The sequence below is a fragment of the Scleropages formosus genome, chromosome 4 (genome assembly GCF_900964775.1).
Source record: "Scleropages formosus chromosome 4, fSclFor1.1, whole genome shotgun sequence".
Classification (NCBI taxonomy): domain Eukaryota; kingdom Metazoa; phylum Chordata; class Actinopteri; order Osteoglossiformes; family Osteoglossidae; genus Scleropages; species Scleropages formosus.
Window position 1 is genome coordinate 35,724,276 of NC_041809.1, and position 24,583 is coordinate 35,748,858.

At 43.7% G+C, this 24,583-nt stretch overlaps 1 protein-coding gene across 2 annotated transcripts in view; it reads left to right on the forward strand.

The window, feature by feature from the left end:
* Positions 1–24,583, forward strand: part of LOC108934410 (bifunctional heparan sulfate N-deacetylase/N-sulfotransferase 1-like) — a 54,270-nt gene that overhangs the window by 2,829 nt on the left and 26,858 nt on the right. The gene's annotated exons all lie outside the window — the stretch shown is intronic.

Genomic DNA, 24,583 nt, shown 5'->3' on the forward strand with positions numbered 1-24,583 from the left:
ATCACACTCATGCACAGTGCATGTATAAGTTGTGCCACTGGACATCACAGCAGTAATATAAATGCAGTAATATGTTAGCAGCAGCTGCAGCACGGCTTTTAAAGCCTGTTGCAGGCAGTGTTAATTAGGGTGCAGATTAAAAGATATAAATATAACCTTTATTTAGTTGTGGGTGCGGATGTGCTGAGGGGCTTTCTTATCATGCAGCTGCCACTTCTGAAACAAGATTGCAGGAATTCTTTAAAATGATTTGCAGACTGTTTGGGTACTGGGTAATTTCGGGTAATGAAAGCAAAGTATTATCCCCCGTTTCCATGTATTTCCATATTTAGCTGCTCAGTTTTTCCTTGAAACTTGTCGAAACTGCAGTTGCAGCCGGTGTGTACTTTGTATCTTGCAGACAGTGGTTGTTATGTTAATTCCCTTCCTCTTGAGTAATATAATAAGACCACTGCATGTGGAGAGCCCATTGAAAGGTTCCTTTAAATGCCATTTGAGGGGAATTGATGACAGCGCAGGGCACAAAAGCACCGGTATATTTATCAGTATGGCATTGCGCCACTTTGCACATTTTCCTTTAACATTGGACTATAGTATATGTGGAACTGAATTGGAATTGTCTTATAAATTGCAAATATTTCATATCAGATCTTGTAGAAATGTATTAATGGTCCATGAGGAATTTAATTCATATTGACTTTAATGCGATGTGATTGATGATAGTGTTACTTTACATTTTTTATCAATATTAAATCACATCAGAAATTGGTTGGCTGTTACGTATCATTTATTATCAGTTCCAAAAATCTCTTGTCCGTTGGATTATATTACATTCTATTGCCCAAATTTATGTACTTTATCTCATACTGTATGTCACATTTGGGGTTTTTGCTCCTTCGAAAAAAGTGCAGAATTTTTGTAATTAAATATTAAACTGAAAAATTATTGCTACTGTAAAGCAGATGTAAACCATCAGTTGTTGTTTGGTCAAAAAGTGAAGTGCTTCACTCCAAATCTAATCAGTAGTCCTGGATGACTTATATCTAGGCTTTAAATCAGAATTTCCTTAACTCGTATTCTGCTATTCCTTCAGTCCAAGAGAAGATAAATAGGGACTGATTTCCTTTATTTCTCTGTTTTTCCTCCCTCTCTGTCCCGCGTTTACTATTGCTCTGTGGGATGATATAATAAGAGTTGCATCTGACAGTGTAGGATGCTTTTGATTACATAATGTTGTTGTACATTTGACAGATACTTCTAGTATGTTGTTGTCCTTAGAGGTCTGGTATCATGTGATTGGGAAGCACTTGCTGCACACGGAGTTTCATTAACAGTGGGAAATCAGCAAGGCTTCTAGTTCCAGGTTACGGGGATTGTTAGTTTTCTGTACCAGTGGCACGTGGCTAAGAATGGACTTGGTGTGTCAGACCTTTGCCTTAGTAAGAGACTGGACCCGAAAAAAACTTTCTGATCCATGAGTCTTGTCATCGTTCTTGATTTGATTCGTTATGCTACCAGGCATAGGTTTTTCCCCGCTGGGGGTTGAGGGGGTGGGGGGGTGTGCTTTAGTCACCAGCACTTATGCAAATTAAACCACAGATAGTCCCCCTTACTGGGCTTCAAGTGCCATCTGACTCAGAGGTTTTTTTGTGTCATGTTAAAAATGTATATAGATTTTTTTTTTTTTTTTTTTTTTTTTAAATGCAGTAACATTGAAGTGCAAGTTTTTAGAAGATCATAATTGTTCAGAATAATGGTGATTTATTTGTCACTGCCATTGCTTACATTAATATTTACTTATTTATCTGACACTTTTCTGCAAACTGAATTACGATGTTAAGATGCTTAAGTTATTTACCTGTTTATAAAGCTTGATAATTTTCACTGGAGCAATTTAGAGTAAGCACCTTGCTCGAGGGTACTATAACAGGAGGGGGGATTCGAACCCGGGTCCTTCGAGTGCAAGGCAGCAACTCTAACCAGTTAGTTAACTGGAACTGTCAAAATATTCAGCTGAAATGCTGAAATTATCGTAGTACTTAGTTCAGCTGCCTCTCTTTTATAGGAGCTTCTGTCAGAGCAGTGATTTGAAATGATCACATTTTTTTAATAAGGGATCATTCTGTAAAATTCTGTTGCGTGGGGATATGTCGTCGTCATCCTTCATCCTGCCAAATAGGCAGAGCTGAGAACTGCTCAGGTTTTTTTAAAAAATTTTATTAATTCATATTTTTACATCTCGATCGAGCTCTTATTAGCTTGTTTAGACAGGGCGGGATGAGGGAGAAGAAGGAGCTGAGTGTGTTGGTTGTGAAACATTTGAGTGCTGGCGAGGAGGAGAGGTGCCCTTGTCTGTGTTCATTCTGAGTGATGTTTGAGTGAACAGGAGTGACAAGCATGGAGAGACTCTGCCAGCCTTATGTGAGCTCCAGTAAAACAAACATTTCCTCTTTCCCTCCTTTTTTCACTTTTAGTTCTTTCTCAATTGTCGAAAGACAGGTTGAACTGCAGTTGTCTTATAAGTTTTAAACACCGCATATCAGATCTAGTAGAAATCTATTGATGATCCATGTGGAATTTAATGCATATTGATTTTAATGTGGTGATATAACGATAATTTGAGTTATTTTTTATTTTATATCAGATCACATATAAGAAATTGATTAACTGTTACATATTGCTTATTATCAGTTCCAGATGGAGATAGATAGATTGATTATTGATCCCTGGGGGGAAATCGAGTTGCATACAGCAGCCAATACAGAAACAGAGTTCTCGCTCCGGTATGGTCAGAATTGTACAAAAGTTCTTCCGTAGCTCTTTGCTGACTGCGGCGGTTCCTACTTCTTCAGTGGCGGGGGGGTCTATGCATGTGAATGTCTTTAAATCCTTTGGTGGTTATTATGGGATTTTCCCCAAAGATACCCCCCCTTCCCCCAGTGTAATTTATTGAAGTGCTTTTCTGCAGAAAAGCTTTCAGACGTATGTTTTGCCATCTGACTAGTTGGTGTTTATCCAGCCCTGCCATATGAGTGAACAAATTCAGTGCAAGGATTGCGTTAAAGGAGGACTGGTGGTATGACCGCAGTTTCGCTGCTTTACCCGTTGCCCGTTTTCCCGGGTGACCCGTTTGGTAGTTTTGCCACCGATGGAAAGAAACCATTCCCACGTTCGCGGGGTCTCGTACAATGCGCTCGGCACCAAGCTGGCACACTTCAGAATAACGGCAACCTTGGGTAGGTCTTCGGGGCGCAAGTCGTGTTAAAATCCACCAGATTGGCTTCGCAGCCGAATTCCCCATGTCACCGCAGACTTGTACAGTGTGAATGTCACCAGCTGTCAGCTCACTTGCCTGCTCTGTGTCCTTTGACACGCTGCTCATTTCTAATGTTTTCCATATGAAATTAGGGCAGCGCTGCTTTACTTAGCAGCCTGTTCAGGCTGCAGGCTCCTGAGTCTGGGGATCTGGGAAGGTGCCTTTGCGAGATACTTCACCGTTTTGAGTCCAAAGTCAAAGGAGGAGTATCTTTTCGCCGCTGAGGACAGCGAGCCCTCGGGTTTCGATTTCCCTTAAACGCCGCGAAATAAGATCAGTGTGTTTCTGGTACAATCGTGGTATCGGGAATGTCATGTTCGCCTGTTCCCGTGTGGGAAGTGTTGGGCAGCGTTTTGCTGTGATTTTTAAATTCTAAGCAAGTCGGTCGATACTGCTCAGTTATGTGATTGCCGTATGTTTTTACCTTCAGCGTCTAGTGTGTGCTGCAGGTGATGTAATTTACATTGATTCATTTAGCTGATGCGCTTCTCCAAAGCGACTTACAACGTTAAGGTTACAATTATCACAAGCTTACAATTATTCCCCCATTTATACAGCTGGGTAGTTTTACCGGAGCAATTCAGGGTAAGTACCTTGCTCAACGGTACTACAGCCAGAAGTGGGGATCAAACCTACAACCTTTAGAGCCAAAGGCAGCAGTTCTAACCACTATCTACCAGCTGCTCCCTGTTCCCCTGACAAGCTGCTACCAGCTGTACCGACTGTTTTTAATGTATTTTCCAGTGCAACTTTTCACCACCACAATTTAAAAAAAAAAAAAAAAAAAAGATACAGGTATCCAGGTTTGTTGAACAGTTACATTTTTGATTTTGCAGACAGACCAGTGATGCACTTAGTGTTGGCATTATGCATTCTTTTAAACTTCTACAATTTTTTTTTTTTGCCCTAATAACGATATTATTGTCTATGCAGTGGCGCAGAGCAATATTAGAAACAGCTGCTTTTACTTTGTAATCTGTCTACGTATTTTATTGCAAGGGATTAAGGTTTTTAGTACAGCTCAGCCATATGTTTCAGAAAGTTATGTTATTAAATCTACATTAGTGAGGTTCATTAAGATCATGCTGCACGCATTCACCATCCATTAAGTTTGAAATTGAATGAGAGATCAGTGTGTAATCTTCATTCACGTCTCATTTTTGGATTCTTCTATAGCTCAGCGCACTAAAGCGTCCCCTCTCTGGTGGTCTGACTCTTGCCGTCTCTGTCACTCTGTTTGAATTTGAATGTGATGATGGTGGGGATACCGTGTTTTTACCGCTGCTTTGGGTTTTATAAGCATTGCGGTGAGGTGTAGAGCACCGTATTTGCAGTGCAGATCTCATGTTCTCCTTGGCCCATGTTAGAGCCTTGTTTGGTTTTCCTGTTTGCGTCTTGGACCCGAGGACGTGCCTGGTCTTATGACCGGGGCTTTTATTGCTCCCGCATACTTCAGACACCTCTCTTTCTCTCTGCCGTTGGCCCCCAACCCACTCGCTCCAAGCTACTGCTCCGCTGCACACCGAGGACAGAGTGAATCCCACAGGCTTTGAATACAGTGTGTCCCAGTGGGTTTTTTTTCAGCGGAATGTGTTTAGCGGAGCATGCCCTGAAAAATGCAGTCGTGATCTTGCGAACTTCTGCATCGCCGCTCGATATGACTCACCCGTTGCGTCCTAACGATAGATGAGAGCCGGTTGGCTTTTGGACCGGCGTATATCGGTTGATCTCAGACAGTGATGCCTTTTCCCACCCGTCATCTAAATTAAGGAGAGCTGTTTATTCGTAGTAAAATTTCACATCACAGTAGTTTTTGTTCTCTGTAGTCTGTCAGTCACCCGTGTTAATGTACATGTCAATGAATTGGCCTCAGGTATATAGAACACAAGGGTGGCGCAGCGGGTTTGGCCGAGTCTCGCTGCGTAGCGGATCTGGGCTTGAGCCCTGCCTAGGGTGCCTTGCAGTGGAGTGGCGTCCCGTCCGGGGTGTGTCCCCTCTCCCTTCATCCTTGCGTCCTGTGTTGCCGGGTTAGGCTCTGGTTCACCACGACCCCGCTTGGGACAGGTGGTTTCAGACTGTGTGTGTGTGTGTGTATAGAGCACCTGCTAAGGGGCCTTGTTATAAGACTGGAAGATTAACCCAAAAAATCTTTAAATGTCTTGCCTTCTTAAATGGGATTCAGTGGCTTTATGCTATTCTGATCACGATACCTGCAGTATGTGCTCTTAGCTATTATTTTGTACCTTGTTAGGAATAGAATACTTGTTCTAGGGAGAAATTAATCATTACCCAGCCTTCCGCCATCTGTAGCGCAACGAGCAGGTGGAGAACATTGTTTACCCAGTTGTCTGATTTCGTATATATTTGATATCTAACTGTCACATCTGCTCTCCCAAGGGAGGATGACTTTTCCAGAGCATTTCTGACCTCGAAAGCAATAGGGAAACTGCTTGCTACCAAAATGAATTTTATTCCTTTGACCTGATAATCCATGGTGTTTAACGATGGATGAAATAAACACACACACACACACACTGTCTGAAACCGCTTGTCCCGAGCGGGGTCGCGGTGAACCGGAGCCTAACCCAGCAACACAGGGTTCAGGGCTGGATGGGAAGGGGACACACCCAGGACGGGACGCCACTCCATCGCAAGGCACCCAAAGCAGGACTCGCACCCCAGGCCCACCGGAGAGCAGGACCCGGCCAAACCCGCTGCACCACCATGCCCCCTAAGAAAAACACTAAGTTAATTTTTTTTGGAATAATACAGATATTGTCTTTAATGGCTTTGTAGCCTATTTATATAATTTTTAAGGCTCATTTTGGCATTTATTTTCATTAAGGACTCGGTGGCATTTGAGATTCCATCTTGTGCGGGCAGTCGACGTGTTTCATTAGCGATAGATCTCTGTACATATTCAGCGTATGAAGAGCGCCGAGGATTTCTGGAGTTTACGTTATGATGTGGGGAGTTGGTTCTTCTCCGAAGTTTATGACTTGTCTTCTCAGTCCCAGAGCAGCGCTGACAATTTTCTTTGTGCATCAAGGCTTTCTAGGCCTGGTATCATGTTTTGCGTTTTTTTTTTTCGTGCTTGGAGAATAGGCCGTCCTTTTTTGACAAGAGCTTTCCTGCAGCAGTTTGATTTAATTAGGATGGCTCGGTTGTGCCTGGCTAACTAATCTCTGCTGAAGTGAATTTGGCTCCTGGGTATCTTCGTCTCCTGACAGATGGGCAGCATTTGGGAGGCTGCTGCCGCAATCCTGAGATTTTGGGCTGCGCTGCTGTCGCGAGCAGCACCTCCGCCAATGCCGTCGGCCCGGTCGGGAGTCCGTGATCCCCGGGAGCAAGAGAGGCTAAGCCGAGGGGTCTTCGGCTTTGGGCCGGCGCCAAAGCTTTGGGTGCTTCGGTGGACAGACGGATGCGGACTTGGGGTGGTGCCTTTTGAAAAAGGCTCCGGACACCGAATGGCTCAGAAGTTTCTAGCAGAAAGTCACCGGCTATTGTGCCTACAGCCCCACGCTTGCACACTGCGCAGATCTTTACTGTGGAAAACAGTAGTAACCAGTTCAAGCAGAGGTGGTATTTGTTCAGTAGAGCTATAGAATATATTGAATTAACTCGTGTCATGTATCCAGGTACATCTTCTCAAAAAGGTTTCGTTTTACTGGGTAACTTGTAGGAGGAATCTGTTCTATCCAGAATACACGCCACATAAACATGGGGGGGTGCGCAAACAATATCCAGCCAAAGATGGTCATATTCACTTCTGCATCTCCGAAAACGAAGATTTGCTGGACGTTTTTCTAGAATCGGGACGGTGAATTCCAGGAGATGCAGCTGATGTCTGCCCACGAAACGCACTTTTACTTAGCCATAGAGCTCTGTGAATGAGTTGCCATAGTGCATAAAACGCTGCCAACAGTAAGTGCACCTTTGTGTGTGCGGCGGTCTGGGACCATGCCAGGTTTCCTTCCCTTTCCAGTCAGCCGTGGATGTCAGCATGCCTGGCCTCCTCCTCCTCCTTCCTATTTGATGAAACAAAAGGTCTGCCGAACAGGTCCGTCAGTCTCCGCCTGCCTCCGCCCGCCTTCCTGCAATGCGTTGCCCCCAGGCCTCTGCTTGTTGCACGGGTGCCGGGTTTCCGGCTGGAGTGCGTCTCCGCGACGGGAGAAGGTCATAGTCCTTGTCGACGGGGAGCATTGCAGAGAGTCGCAACAGAAGGGAAAGGTTCCACAGGAATCCTTTTCAGAATAAGGCAGAATCCCTGCAGTGACTCACCTTTTATAGAAGACCCTGGAGAGAATCTAATTTGTTTCATGGAGACATGCCATACGGGAGGGTTGCATTGTTACTCTTCCCTGTAGTTATTAATTTGTGTCCGTGGCCAGTTTGTTTGCTTTGATTTTTTTTTTTTCCTCTTGCTAATGAACCAGGAATTCAGAGTGTTTGTGGACTGGTGGCACAGCGAGTAGCGCTGCTGTCTCCCAGCACCTGGGTGGCGCGAGAGGACATGGGTTCGATCTCCACCCAGTCTGTGTGGAGTTTGCGTGTTCTTCCCGAGTCTGTGTGGGATTCCTCCTGGTGCTCTGGTTTCCTCCCACAGTCCAAAGACATGCTGTTCAGGTTCCCCCATAGTGTGTGAGTGACACAGAGATTGTGTTCCACTGATGTATGGATGAGTGACCCATTGTGAGCAGTGTATCTAGCAGGGTAAGTCACCATGGTGAATAAGGTGTGTGGGCTCATAACACTACATAGAGTTCACTGGAAGTCGCTTTGGAGGAAAGTGTCTGCTAAGTAAACATTTTCATTTTACCAGCTTTCTCTTTATGCAACTGTTCTCTTTCAATATTCTATAGGTAATGACCGGTTTGTGTGTGAGCCAGGCCTTTGCTGTCTGGTCTCTCTGTTGCTCGATAATTTAAAATGAGATAATTCATTGTGCGACGCTTCCTGCTCCAGGTTACGATTTCTGTTGATTCGCCCTAAGGGCAGATGAATGATGTTTGTATTTGTGGGTGCAGTCGCACTCCATACATGTGCTGGCGGAAGATCACGCTGTCATGTGGTCATTTCCCCATGTGACTCTGAGCACTTTGTCGCGCCTCGGTCTTTCGCTTTTGACTCAAGGAGCCATTCAGATGTCCTGAAACATTTGTTTTTCTGTTTTCTTTTTTATTTATTATCTTTCACTTACTCCATTGCATTAATGTGACCCTTGAGCATTTTGAACAGGATTTCCAAAAGTGTATTTAATTTTTTGTTTTTTTTTTTTTCCTCCCCCCCTTGAGCTTGAACATGACTGGAGAAAAAGAGAGAGAGACAGACAGACAGATATAAATACAGAGATGGAGAGAGAAAGTGAATACCAATTTTGACCACCCTTGAGGGATCTTGAGGTTTAGCCATGCTACCGAGACAACTTTCTGAAATGTAGCTTTATTTGTGTTTATTATAACTTTACGATTAGAGTTGGAATTACAAAGGCATACATCATACATGAATATCGTTTATATTCTGCACTGTACCATAACACGTGCGACCGGACTGGGGCTTCGGGTTGTGATTTGACAACAAATTGGCCACTCAAGACAATGGAAGCCTTAATACTTGCTTTTGTGTCTCTGAAGCTCAGGTTTGTGCACCTTTAACCTTGATACAATCCAGTACTGCAGTACTTTGTCTCTCTTACTTGTTCCATCCCTCATTATTATACTACGTTTTATATTGTCAATGCATCTTTCCTCTTGTTGTATGGTTTTTTTTTTTTTTTTTTTTCCTGTCCTTTCCTTTCTACTCTACGCTATGAGCCATTGGGAACCGAAGCTAAATTCCCTGTATGTGTGTAGATGCATGCATGCCAGGTGCCGAGTCGAACCGGACCCATAGCGACCACTTGCGTGGGTTTCAAGGCAAGTCGAGGGAGGAACAGAGGTGGGTTGCCAGGTCCTTCCTCTGCATGTCGGGGGAGGCGAGCGCAGGAAGAAACGTGGAGCTACCGCGCACCCCGAGAAGGAATCGAACCCTAGACCCACCACAGAGCGAGGCACCGGTCAAACCCGTCACGCCTCGCCACCCTATGTGCGTGCATACTTGACCGACCAAATCGGATTCCGGTTTCCGATTCTGATTTTTGAATCACTTGGCTGAATCTTTGAATCATCTTGCATTGATGTAGGGATGCAAAACGATGTCAAATTAACATGTTCATTACTTGAAGAAAGCCAGGTTATATTTGAACAAGCAGAGTTAAACATTGCAGTTCTCCATGTATCCGGTGGAGAAGCAGATTGAGTGGCACTCGACAGTCTGGCTTATGATGGTTGGATATATTAAGCTTTACTCTGAAATATTGTGCACTGTAATATTTTTTCCCTCTGTTCTTGGGCATGCGGCTGTCTCTGAAGGCGTTTGCGGCTGTATCAACACACACGCCGGCCGAAACGGCGAGTCCCGAGTGGGGTCGCGGCGAACCGGAGCCGAACCCGGCAACACGGGGCGCAGGGCTGGAGGGGAGGGCCAGTCCATCGCAAGGCACCCCAAGCGGGACTCGAACCTCAGACCCACGAGAGAGCAGGACGCGGCCAAACCCGCTGCACCGCTGCACCCCTCGAGCGTATCGGCTCACGCGGTAATTCCATAAAATGCAGGGAAGAGCATCGCGTTCGCACGCACTACCGTGCCGAGGTTCTCACCTTCTCAGATGGCTACTAGATGATTGATGATTATTCCCTGCTTCTAGCTGGCATTTAGGAAGGGGTGGAAAGACCACTCTGATTTGTTTCTTTTCTTTCCCTTCAGAGTGTTAATGTTGTTTGTTTTATTGTCGTTATAGGTTTGGACACTAGTCTAAAGAGGCAGACTTTGTGTGATCCATTTAGGGAGTTTATACAAACAATTTTCTAGAGGAATTTCTTGCTCAGATCTTGTTCCTCCCTTGGCATGCTTTTCAACTTGGCAGTTATGTACAGCAGTAGAAAACAGCCTTTGAAACAGCTGCTCTGAAGTTTATAATTATGCATAAAATGATACCCATTTATTTTGGAAAAAAGCTATTTTTATTTGTGTGTGTGTGTGTGTGTGTGTGTGTGTGTGTGTGTGTGTGTGTGTGTGTGTGTGTGTGTATATATACCTGCTTGGTTGAGATAAAACCCAGCACAGACAGCCTTCAGTTTCCATCTGAAAATAAATGAGAAATTTGGCAAGTTTATTAAGGCATAATACTTCAAAACGGTTGGGGCCTCTGTAAAGCAAAGCATTGAGGGTGGCTCTGAATAAATGATTAATTGATCTGGATCCAAACAGTCTGCTTGATGCTCATAGTTTATGAACTGTGGGAACGGCTCGGTTTCCACGCTCGTTCGGTTCATTTCTTCTCAAGTCTGTTTTTGGACGCCCTGACCCAGTGAAGAGACGATGCGACGCGTGTGTATCGGTGTTTGAAGTGAGGAGGTGAAATGGTTTTCTCATAAGAAACTGGGAACCCTGAAATTGGTGGCAACATGGAAAGTGGCAGTTGGGATGCATTAAGGGTATTTTATTTGGAGGTGATGCATTTTCTGGATGAAGTTTGTTCTTGATGTACGTTTTTCGTGCCTTGTCTTTATTGCTTGTGTGGTTACCGGTGGAGTTTTGGATCAAAAATTAAGGCCTTTATTTAGATTAGTGAATAAGGGCGTAAAGGGGGAAAAAAGTTGTTGGTAGATTGACATGACATTTACTCATTTAGCTGATGCTTCCCTGCAAAGCAGCTTACAATTATTTACCCATTTATGCAGCTGGGTCATTTTTACTGGAGCTGTTTTTTGAGTAAGTGCCTTGCTCAAGGGTACTGCAGCTGGAGGTGGGATTCAAACCTACAACCTTTTGGGTCCAAAGGCAGCAGCTCTAACCACTACACTACCAGCTGCCCCATACATTGGTTGTGGAGTTCTTTACAACGTACATTTTGTCTCTAGAACTTGGTATGCAGTAGCTTTTTAGAGATGTGGAAGAGAATCGTCATCTACGTGAAAAGGTCGAGAGGAAAAAGAAGCATCTGAACAGCTGTATTACCCGGTATGTAATTGTATTTAAGTGCTGATTTTGTCTACGTACACACCAGCAAATCGATACACATTTATTTTTTTTTAGAATCTGAGTTAATGTGGTAATTATATAGTAATGACGTGCAGAATGCCAACATCTGCATCTCACATCAGGGGGTATTAGTATGAGGATGCTACTAAGTAACGGCCTCCCACTCATGCAATATCATCGTATTCCCAGCAGCACCGTGGTATTACGATGTCATTCAGCCGCGCCCAGCGGAGAGCTGGTACGTCAGTGATTCCCCTTCACACATCCTCAGCGCTTCACACCTTCAGGATATGATTCCTAAACATATGCCACTGTTCAGTGCCCAGCTATAAGGCGAATGCTGAATAAACCTCTAGACAGGGCTTGTTCGTGAGACAAAACCAATTATGGAAATGCCCTTGAAAGCGAATGCATCATGCCACAGAAATCAGTGTTTCTCCAGTCGTTCTGGCGATTCCTTTGCTGGATTCTTTACGACAGCACTAATATAATTTGCGTTGCCTGTTGGCGCTGCGCTGTTGAAGCGCGGCCTCCTTATGCACCAGGGAGAAGAGCGCTGTGTGGTTTGGCTTGTATCTTAAGTGACAAAGAGGGATTGATCCCCTGATAGAGTTCCCTGGAGACCTGGTTCACAGCCACGGCAGAAGGAATCTCTGAATTTTTAAAATTATTTAAATTTTTTTTTTTAGAAGACATTTCACATACCGCTGCTGTGTCTTGGCAAAGAGTATTGTAATTAGATATCTCATGCTTCAAAAAATGAAGCTTTGCTGATTAACGAGATACGAGCGCCTGGACTCATGGAGTCATGCCGTCCGGGCTGATACACAAAATAAACATGCATACGTTTTTGGCTGTGGCTCTGAGTCGGAGAATCTTCTAATAAAACAAATGTTAAGAGGCACTTGAACAACAGCTGACTGGTTGAGCACAGATTTGTCCTTGAGGTTAGAAGTATGTCCAGATGAGTTGAATCTCGTGTGCACCCCCATTTATCAGATGCTTTTCTCAAGAGCGAATTCCAATGAACTCTATGTAGTGTTATGAGCCCATGCACCTTATTCACCGCGGTGACTTACACCGCTAGATACACTGCTTACAATGGGCCACTCATCCATGCATCAGTGGAACACACACACACTCTCTCTCTCTCACTCACACACTATGGGGGAACCTGAAGAGCATGTCTTTGTAGTGTGGGAGGAAACCAGAGCGCCCAGAGGAAACCCACACAGACGCGGGGAGAACATACAAACTCCACACAGACTGAGTGGGGATCGAATCCATGTCCTCTGGCACCCCCCAGGTGCTGTAGGATAGCAGCGCTACTAACTGTGCCACCGTGCCGCACCTTAAATACAATAAAGCCAGAGAAACAAATGTACACTAGTTTTTATGGGATGCGCTCTCTGACAACGTAGGCCCTTTGGAGGAGAGTGAATGGGAAATGGACGTGATCATCTCGACAGCGAACCCTTCTCCAAAACGTTTTGTTTGTTGACACTTGAGATGCAGTACCAGTGAGAGGGTGGCGTGATGGTCAATGAGACGTTTTCTGCTCTTTATCTTCTTGCTGCTGAGGAGGGCAAATCATATACCTTAATGTATTATTTAAAAGGAAGAATTGAATTATTAATTGAAGAGCAAGGCATGCCGTGTCCCTTTCCTTTTATTTAATTCCTTTCTTGACCAGTGGTGCCGCAACTTCCTTTCAAATACTCCGAGTCCCTTTTCCCCGATAACGAAATCTTCCTGAGTCACTTGTATGTTCGATAGATTTTATGCACATTTACAAAAAGACCTGATCGGTGTCAGAATTCCCTTTGTTGATCACTGTGTTATGGGGGAGTTTGACTGTCCAAGTTCAATGAATGCATTTAGGTGATGGGTTCTGCGTTTTTCCCCACTGTTACACAAAGATGGGACAATCTGATCAAAAATGTATGGGAAAATGTCTAAATGATTAATAATGAGTACAACTGCAGTTGTGTTACCTGTTAACTGGAAGGAAAACTTTACAACAAGTATGCTGTGTTATACAGTGCTGTCAAGCCTTGAGTTATTTTAACCCTGAACTGGTAAAATTAATTATAGTACTGAAAATTCAACCTAATTATTCTTTTTAACTTTGGTGTTTTTACTATGTACACTACTGCATGGAAGTATGTGAAGCCTTTGTGTCCCTTAGTTTTACCGCGAAATGGTTGTTTAATGAGAATCAGTGTTTCTCGTGTGACATGATAGGTGTGTAATGACCAATTCCATATGTTGCCTTAGAGGAAATCGTGTGTGTGGTAGAAACACACAAGTCGTGCAGAAATAAGTGAATCCAAAGTTACGTTGATTAAATCAAGTAACTAAAATCAGGTGTGTTAATCATCATTTATTCATTTTATGCTTATTTTAAGATTCAAGATTTAGGTTTTAAACATTTATCTTAATGTTTTATGCAAGAATAATAACCATCCTTGTTGGGTTCACCTACTTTCAAGCAGCACTGTACGTTGTGGTTCGATATATTTTTACATTTATTCAAAAAGGTTACAACTATTAACCCACCCATTTGTACAGTTGGGTACTTTTACTGGAGCGATTTTAGGTCAAGGGTACTGCAGCCGGAGGTGGGCATCAAACCAACAACCTTTGGATTCAAAGGCAGTAGCTCCAATCGCTACGCTACCAGCTCTCCCTGGACTTTTTCTACGTCTTCTGTTTTTTTACTGTGTTTCTTTTGTTCATTACTGTGCTGTCCTGCACACGTGCACTTTATGTAGTCCTGTGTCGGTAAATTTGTTGTTTTATGTAGCGCCATGATGCTGGAGGAACGTTGTTTCGTTTCACTGTATACAGGTGCTCCCCGACTTAACGATTTTTTTCGACTTTACGATGGTTAACCGGTGATCGACGTTCGGTAGAAACCGCATTTTGAATTTTGCTCTCTCGCGATGCTGGGCAGCGGCAGCGATCCGCATCTCCCAGTCTGTCACGCAGAGGTGTGTATTAGGTGTATTAAATACATTCTTGACTTGGGATATTTTTGAGTTACGATGAGTTTCTTGGAATGTAACCGCATCGTAAATCGGGGACCACCTGTACTGTACCGGCTGTATATGGTTGAAATGAAAATAAAGCCACTTGGCTACTTGACCAAAGTGGAACAGATGAGGAAACCTGTTACGTGTTTAGTTGGTGGTGACAGCACACTTTTCCAGTGGTGAGGGACACCCACAGGCCCGCGCACAGACCCGCACACAGAACCCCTCGTTCACGAACTCGCCTCCGTGCTCCATGGACGGGTTAGAGAAGAGCGGTGCCGTGTCCCCGGTGGCCCACGCAGGCTTCTCCTTCCCTGACGGGGAGTGACAGGATGTTTAGATGATAACGTTGAAAAAAAGATAACAGGCTGCATATCTCATCTTCTCATCACTCCCAGAATCCCACTACTGGCGACTGTGGATTCACATTTAAAATCCCCCCAGGGCGTTCTGAAAACATAAACAGAGAGACCACCCCACGAAAACCAGTGACAGCCATGACAGCCCAGACAGAACCCAGGTGGGCTGTCAGGTCTTCAAGGAAGAATGATGGCTTGTTTGTTTGTGTGTGTGTGTGTGTGTGTGTGTGTGTGTGTATACCCACTCGCCCACACAGCTGTTCTACAGCTCTTTCTGAAATGGCCCTCTATGTATAGAAAACCCCAAAAACAGACACTTCCACAAAACCAGGTGCCTTTTTACATTTATTTATCAGACCCTTTTCTCTGAAGCAACTTCCAATAAACTCTATGTAGTGTTATGAGCCCACACCGTATTCACCGCGGTGAGTTACACTGCTAGATACACTACTTACACTGGCTCACTCGTCCATACATCAGTGGAACACACACACACTCTCTCTCGCACACTATGGGTGAACCTGAACAGCATGTCTTTGGACTGTGGGAGGAAACCCACATAGACACGGGGAGAGCATGCAAACTCCACACATAGCGAGCGGGTCTCAAACCCATGTCCTCTCACACCGCCCCGACGCTGTGAGACAGCAGCGCTATTCCCTGTGCCACCGAATATACCTGCATTTATTTGTTTAGCTGACTCTTTTCTCCGAAGCGACTTACAATGCTAAGGTCACATTTATTACAGTTAGAGGTTTCTGATTATTTACCTATTTATACACCCAGATAATTTTACTGGAGCAATTTAGGGTAAGTACCTTGCTCAAGGGTACCACAGCCATAGTAGAGAACTGAATCTGCAACCTTTGGATCTAAAGGCTGCAACCCTAACCACTACACTACCAGCTGTCCCGCACAAAGTAGTTTTTAGGGTAGTCATGGAAAGGTATGGGAACTTTTTTTCTTTGTACAGCTTTATGTGTTCAAGCTTCACTAGAGTACAGCTTGGAATTGTTTATTGTAGTAACGTGGGATTTCGGTGCAAAATCCCCTGAATAAACAGGAAAAAATAGTGTGTGTGTGTGTATCTTTCCATGTGTTGGTGAAATGCACTTTTGTTTACTCAGATGTAGATTGCTTCAGAGGAAAGTGCCTGCCAAATTAATACATGTACATTTAAATGATAAATAGCTCTCTTAGTGGAAAATTATGATCTGCGTTCAGAAGAGTTCAAAGCCCACACAGCGTTCGAGAGGCAACACACTAAACTGGAAGTCTATAGAACTTTAAACATTTATTCTTGCAGCATAAACAGAAGAGAAATGGTGGAAACATTAACATGAAAGCTTGTAAGAGACGTTTCCTTAAAAATGTACCTATTGCACGTTTGCACATATTGCCCCTGAATGTGATCTGTGCAGCTTAGGTTACACGCGGTGGTCATTTCTTATTTTTCTCCAATTTCCACTTTCATGTTTTAGCGCATCTTCTGGATTTTATTGCTTTTCAGCCGTTTGTATTTAAATATCACGTTTAAAAAAATCTTTGATGCTGACCTTTAAATACTGATAAATACCAAAGAGGAAAAAGTCCCACATCCCCCAGCATGAGAGTGGATTGAAACTGAATCAAATGAAAATATGTTAACAAGCATTTGTGGTAATAATGGGTAAAATGGGGGTAAGCTTCCATCACGCATTATGTAAGGAAGATACAGAATTTAAAAAAAAAAACCTTAAAGGGTGAAGGATGTTCAGCACAGTACATCAGGGCTGTACTGATATTTTTATGTTTCATGTGTTTGCTGGTTGACTGGCCTGTAAGGCTTATGTCTTCAACATCGTAGGAAACAAAAACTTAAATCTCAAATGCTAACAGTGATTGTCTTCGAAGTTAAAATGTAAAGCTCTTAAAAGGGCATGTGTGCAGTGCGTGGTTTTTCCTCCCTACGCTCAGCTGAGCTCCATTTGTTGAACTTTCCTAATAATGGTTACCTCTGTTGAAGATTTCTTGTGATGTTCAGCGATACATGAGGGAGTACATTCTCCTGAATGGATTTACTCGAGTATCTTGACATTAGCACTAAGTAAGAAATGTAACAGAGGTTTGTAGAAACAGTTTCTCGGAGAGAGAAAAAAAAAAAAAAAGTCAGCTTTTTTTTTCTTCTTTGTCCTACTCCCAGGGACACGTAAGATTGTTTTGTGAATTATTAAAAACCCTTTATAGAGGAATTTTAGGTATGTTTTTTCCACCAAAGCACAAAGAAGGAATTCTTAAAACACATGGAAGACACATTGACTTACACCAGGGAAATATTACGTTTCTCCTGCAAACACTGGTTTACCAGAAAAAGAGACTTTGTAGAGACTGCGTGGAAAAAACTGTTAATTCAAAACTTCGGAGGCCGTGGGATTTATTTGAACAGCATAAAGGACGAGTTCATGTGTTGCCGATGTGCTGGATGCTGAAAGTACCTTGAATATTCCTTTTATGCTAACAAAGCTATTACTTTATTAATTATTTTCATTAGATGTTATGAGTATTAAACATTAGTAACAACATTACTATAATTACTTTTGCTTCCTTTCACTACGTTTCCTCCTATCAGCTCTCAATTATAGTAAATGCCTTAGAAGAATAATTTAAATTCCAGATGTGAGCCTTGGTAACATTGGTCACCTTACAAAGCAAGCACCCCCCCACCCTGGGACAATTCTGCTGTGCAACTCTTTTGTCAGATATCCATATTCCTACTTGCACTCATCTACAGTAATGAAGAGCCCTAAAGCAAAAAATGTTTAAAGTGTTAAAAAATGAAAATGAAAACCTGTTTTCGACATGTCTGTCTTAACCCTGGATTTAAAGGTGTCTGGAGCCGTTCTGGTATTCTGGACTTTGGTTTTTAATTAGATTTTCTCCCTATTTTAAAAGATAAGGCAATAATTTTGTATGTTTTATGGGTGAATTATTTAATTTTCCGCTTTACATTAATGGTAGAGCTCTTTTTATAGAAGTTTTCTTGACCAACAGGTCTTTAAGTTCAAATGAAGCTCATTTTGCAATGGAATCCTGTCTAATATATACAGCATGCACAATGTTGAAAATCTAATAAGTTTAAAAGTGGTCTTGATCCTTTTTTTTTTTTTTGTATGTCAGCATTTGACGTGTATCTGTATGGTTTCGTTCTATGCGTTTGCAAGTTAATAGTGATACACATGTGAGAATTTTCTCCCAGCGGTTTCAGAATGTTATTTGCATGGCCGCTGAAGTCTTTCACTTTTTCATTTCCCTGGGTTCTATTGGAGTGTGTGGCACAATGTTGCTGCAAAGTAGTCTGCTTGAAAGGCTCTTCAGTGCTGATAATTTGAAAGGCTTACAAGCATCCTATTCCACTTTGTATTTGCTCGGTAGACACTCTTATTCTCAGCCACTTGCCATACTTGCCCTTTTTATTTTAGACAATTGAACAGAAAATCCCCCCCCCATCATAAGGACAAACTCTATCTGTGTTGCTGAACCTCCTGCTCTTGTACTTTGGTTATTCACACTAGAATTGGCTGTCCGCTAAAGTTTGAGTATGAAATGTTAAATATCAAGCATTCTTCTTCTGCTAATGCTTTGTTTTAATTGACCACTTAGTAGGTAAACCTGACAAAAGACTCCATCTTTCTCCAATTGGTTTCGAGTTTATTGTCGGGTCACTGCCCACGTGCTAAAAATGAAGCTACAACAATCTTTGTAATGGTTCATTGACATGCGGGTCAGCGAACATGAAAGGTTATCAGCAATAGAGGTTCAGACAATAGGGCCACTCATTTGCAATTATATTGCCAAGAGGTTTGCTTGAGGCAGCAGATATGAACCAGAAACGTGCTTCATGTAGTCTGTGGTTCATTTGGGAAGGGTCCTTATTTTATTTTATTTATTTATTTATTTATTTATTTATTTATTTATTTGTTTGTTTATTTTATTTTTTTTGAAAGGGCAGTGTGCTGCCATTGGTCATTATATGGTCACACTGTCCTTGTTTCCCCATCCCTGCATTTGAAGCTTCCCAATATGCCTACTTATTTTTCCGAAGCACACTTTTCCATTCACGCACAAGGTTACGTATTTCTGAAGCACTCGGTTTTGAGGAGCACCGTTTATTGGTAGTGAATGGGTTGTGTAGAAGGCCTCACAGAAGCATCACTTTCAAGGTTTTACTGTAGTGCTCATGTTAGATGAATCCCTGAATAGTTTTTTTTTTTTTTTTTTTTTTTTGTTGCAGCCAGTGTCTGAATTAATGATGCATTATTGACCTTTTGGTTGAGTATTTCGCAACTGTACTAATATTACAAATACAGCTTCAAACAAAGACTTAATTTTTTTTAAGGACAAATCTCATTCGTGTCATTGGACAAATACTTGTAGTAGTGAAAAGATTATTAAATACGTTTTAATTCTCTGCAAATAACATACAGTGCCTATTGTTTGAAGAGCTGCAAAGATATTTACTTAAATGTTCTTAGCCTTTAAGCATTTAAACTAAAAGACTTATTAATAAAAATGCAGTTCGTTCTGCTTAACTTTGCGAAAAGATCCAGGGCTGTGGAGTCGGGACACAAAACCTTCGACTCCGACTCCAGTAACCCAATACTTGCTTCCGACTCCGACTCCACAGCACTGCCCAAGATTTGCACGTTATTTTGGGGTCGACTCATCCGGCGAATATCGGCCGAAACCTGTATCACACCTCTAATTTTTAGGGGTCGATTTATATGCCAGATTGATTTATACGCCTGTATATACGGTACGTTTAGTCGAAGTCGGTACATTTTCACCGACTTCTTCTCCAGTAACCCACACATTTTTGCCGACCCCAACTCCGGCTCCAGTAACCCGGTAATTGCTTCCGACTCCACAGCACTGAAAAGATCAAGTAAATATTGCGCTGTTCTCCGCTGATTGTTTTCTCCGTTCGGACGATTAAAAAAGTATTTGAGCTCTACTCTTAGCGGAACAGCGTTTGAATGATCAGGTTCGTTCAATCGACAGCTCACGCAAACGTAATGAAGAGTTTTGCTGCGGCGCCAGGGCCGGAATGCGGAGCTTCGGCACCGAAAACGCCGCTTTTGACGACCATTACAGCCCACAGCAGGGATCAGTGGGCTGTTGACAAAGTTCGCCCTCGCTGCAAATACTGTGTCGTGTTGCGTGAAACTCGTAAATGTAATGAAGTCACACATGGCTACACAAAGATTGTAATGGATTTATAACTGATTACCGGGGCCGGTCTTTCCAGAAAGAGCTCGGACGAACACCCTGCAAGCAGAGATTAAGGGATAGGGCAACAGCCTCGCCATCAGAAACGGATGACATTTTGCATTTAATGGCAAATGTTTACTTTTACAAAGAAATGGCAGCGTTCGCTTCTGGAACGCTATTCCTCCGCTTCGGCGTCACCCCCGGAGCGAGGTGACATTTCGAGAGGGTATTGTCGTGCCTCTCGTGTTACATTTGTTCTTGCGTTGCTTTCTCCCTCCCACTCAACCCCACCTTGTTCATGTGAAGTTTTGTCAACCTCATCTCCCACATGAAATGTGTTCTAATTAAAGCCAGATTGCCGTTCTCGGCAGAGCGGCGGAGAACCGCAACTTGAAGTAATTATGCGAACCGTGCAGGTAAATGTGCCACCGGCTGTTCTTCAGCAAGCTTGTAATTGCTTTTGTAGCCAGACCTGGCAGAACTGGTCCTGCAGATACGATGTTTGAAGCTCCACCGAACCTGCGTCAGTGCGTTCGGCACAACGGAAAGGCCTGGACTCTACAGCCGCCCTCTCTGACGTACTGGTGCGTGATGAGTCACGGGATGCATCGATTTGGAAGGTGAATCGCGCGGTGCCGCCTCCCTCAGTATTATCTTGTGCGTTTGGCAGCCCGGGTTCCCCGTGTGAGCATTGGCACGTGGATCACAGGTTGCGTCAACTCCCACGTTCTCCAGGACCACAGACATGCGTCACTTACCGACGGGGATACGTTCTGAGAAATGCGTCGTTAGGCCATTTTGTCGTTGTGTAAACATCATAGAGTGTACTTACACACAGCACAGTTAGATGTTGTAGCCTCGATCATAGAGTGTACTTATAGACTCCTAGATGGTATAGCCTCGATCATAGGGTGTACATATACACTCCTAGATGGTATAGCCTCGATCATAGGGTGTATTTATACAAACCTAGATGGCGTAGCCTCAATGCAGTCAAGAGACATGGTAAACACAAAATTTATGATGCTGCTGCCGCCGTAACACACTATACTGTTTTACAGTAAAGTTTTTTTGTAAGTAGAGTGCACTGTAAAATAATAATACGGTAAATACATAAAGCAGTAACAGGTGTTTATTATCATCATCAAGTATTATGTACAGTACATAATTGTATATGCTGTACTTTTATACGACTGGCAGCGCAGTGGGTTTTTTTGCAGCAGCACCACCACGAACATGTGAGGAACACGTTTCGCTATGGCGTTACGACGGCTACGACGCCGCTAGTCGATAAGAATTTTTCAGCTCCATTATAGTCTTATGGCACCGCCGTCGTTTACACGGTCAGTCATTAAGCGAAACGCCATCGAGCGGCACATGACTGTATTTAAAAGGCGGCTAAAGGCTCCTGAATGTTGATACTCAGGCCTATCGTGTCGCAATTCAGAGACAAAAGCACACACGAGCACGCAACCAGTAGTTAGGGACTTGTCAATTCAAGGCCCGTTCCCTGCTACGGTGCCCTTGAAGAAGATTTCACCCAGTGAAACACTCTGAAATTCTGAGGTTATGAGAAATGTTTTTCTTAGTGAAAGACTCACTGTTGGAAATGGTGACTTGGAGTCCAGCAGTCAGTCTCCACAGTTGTGCGGAACAGCGAAGTGTTACCGTACACTACAATGGAAGGGCTTTATTATGTACATTGTATTGTCACATTTACTTTCCATGGGTGTATTTGTGTGTGAATATTTGCAGTAACGGGGGGGCGCGGTGGCGCAGCGGGTTTGGCTGGGTCCTGCTCTCTGGAGGGTCTGGGGTTCGTGTCCCAGTAGAGGTGCCTTGTGACCGACTGGCGTCCCGTCCTGGGTGCGTCCCCTCCCCATCCAGCCCTGCGCCCTGTGTTGCCAGGGTAAGCTCCGGCTTGCCGCGACCCCCGCTTGGGATGAGTGGTTTCAGCAGCTGTGTGTGTGTGTGTGTGTGTGTGTGTGTGTGTGTGTGTGTGTGTGTATTTGCAGTAATGCACTGAACCATTGGATGCTTTCACACTGAACTGTGAAATTCATGCAAGCAAAATAAACACTTGAGGGGAAAAGATGGGGATCGTGGTGCGAGATAACTGCTAATAGTCTCTACGGTATCCCAGCCGCATCTCGAAACCTTAGGCTGTTGGTGTTTCTCCTGATTTAGGCGTGAATCTGAGACGAATAGTTTCAAGTTTATTGTCATAGGTACAAGTACCGTGTACAAGTATCATGAAATTCTTTTTGAATGCTTCTCCACAGACTATGGACAATAGAAATATGCACAAAACAGTGACAGTGAGCAATGCAATAACAGTAACAATAATAGCAGTAGACAGCCAGAGAACTCAGAACATGAGGATGCTTAAAGTGACTGTGATCTACCAATGTCCTTGGGCGGAGCAGTTCAACTCTAGTTAATAAAGGTGGCACAGAGAAATTTCAAGTGTGTTGCCTTCCCGTGTCTCGTCTGAGCCTGGTGGGATGCTTTACCACTTTTTTTTTGCGTCCGCTGAGTAGAAGCAGCTTCCTTTCCTGTACTGCGGGCTACATTTACATTTATTTATTTAGCTGACACTTTCCTTTAAAGCAACTTGCATGTTAAGTTTACAATTATTTACCCATTTGTACACTTGAGTAATTTTACTGCAGCCATTTGGGGTAAGTATATTGCTCAAGGGTACTACAGCCAGCAGTGGGGATCAAACCTGCAGCCTTTGGATCCGAAGACAGTAGTTTTAACCGCTACGCTCTACCAGCTCTTCCTTCCTCTCTACGGCTCCCATTTTCACTCGTCGGTTCATGTGCGTGAGCAGTACCACGAGATATAAAATGGTTAAATCTAAAAAGTTTAACTACAGATGAAGTTCAGTTCTTTATCTGTTTCCTGTGGCTCTAATAGCATAAGGGTTGTTTGCACAGTTCCCAAATCTGTAAAAGAGCTTACAGTGACCTGGCTTATTGCTCAGGTCAAGTTTATGTACAACTGCTACTCTCTAATCCAGTGCTCAATAGATCCTGTGGTGGGCATAATGTGCGCAAATGAAAAAAGGGATTAGGGACCACATGTTGCACTTATTTGTTTCTGTTCGCATGTGGATTTTTGCCTCCACTTTTTCCATTAGCAGCATGAGGATGCAGGCGGTGACTGAGCGACGGGGGCAGATCGAACGTGAACTTCTTGTTTTGATCCCGTTGGAGGTGAACGCTTGACCGTGGCCCTAATCCACGAACGTGATCCGTAAACAGCGCAGTAACTAAATCATAATATTCCTAATCTGATCAGAAGGGCTAAAAACGATTGTTTGGAAAAAAGCTTTAAAAAAAAAAAAAGAAAAAAAAGCCTCTTGTAAATCTGCACTGTATGTTTGACTAGGCTTCAGATTAAGAGGTCAAACGGTCCTATGAGAAATAGAATTCCTCTTTATTTATTTTTTCTCCATCGCCGTGTTTCGTCCGAATAGGATGAGCGCTGCTCCTTGGCGGCCTGCCTACCCTGGGGCCACATGCAGGCTGCGTGTCGTAGCCGGAGGGGACGGCGTCCCCGCAGCGGACGTCGGGCACGCCGCTTTTTACGAGTCCTCTGGATGAAGGAGATGCGCTCCTGTCGCGCACGTCCGTGAGGGTTTGCATTTTGGATGGACGGGACGGTGAACAGAGTGCTTTTATGGGCCTTGTCCAAATGAATGATGCAATGTATGCGCAGTAATTTATTTACAATAGTGTCTTTGATAGTGCTAGTTACTATGAATAAGATGCACATGTCACATGCACCCTTACTGGGGAAAGTACAGAAGATGTTTGTCAAGCTTCAAGATCAACTATAAATAATCTCATCTGACTATTATTTTTTTGCATGCTGGAATTCCATTGATGAGAAGGAAACGGGTGTAATTATTAGCTATGCTGCTTAACCGGTGGCGTTTTACATGCCGATTAGAGGATTATCCAGGTTCTGGAGCTAGAGTAGAACATCGCAAAACGGACGTGGAATTTATGCGTGTCTGTGCCGTTGCTGTCGACCGCACGGTCAGAGCTTGCTGATGGATGTGGCTTCCTGTGAAAAGGAGATGAATAAGACCATGCCAAATACGGGCGTGCGGCGCAAAGCGCGAATGAAGGTAGGGGACGAGAGGTGTGCAGCTCGATACGATTGCACAGGTGCGTATGGTTGCCCTCCGACCGGTTGATCATTTACTTGAGGACACCGGAGCGTCCCGCCCAGAGCTTTAATGTTAGGGCAAACGGATCGTCCCTCCGCATCCTGGGCCGTATGGTCTCGTGGAAGGCTCGTTCCCTCTGGGCCGCGGTACAGGTTAGGCGACAGTGGGGAAACTGACCCGATGGGAATTGATGGGCGTGTACCTGTTCAGGTATTAACCCCGACCGCTCCAGCTAGGGATGGCGGGAACGGGACCGGGTTCCTTCAGCCTTCACGATGTCTGTGATTACTGCTGTAGCGTAGTGGTGGCGAGGGGATTGAGCAGGTTGTCCCGGGAGATTGAGCCAGTAGGGTCCCTAGGA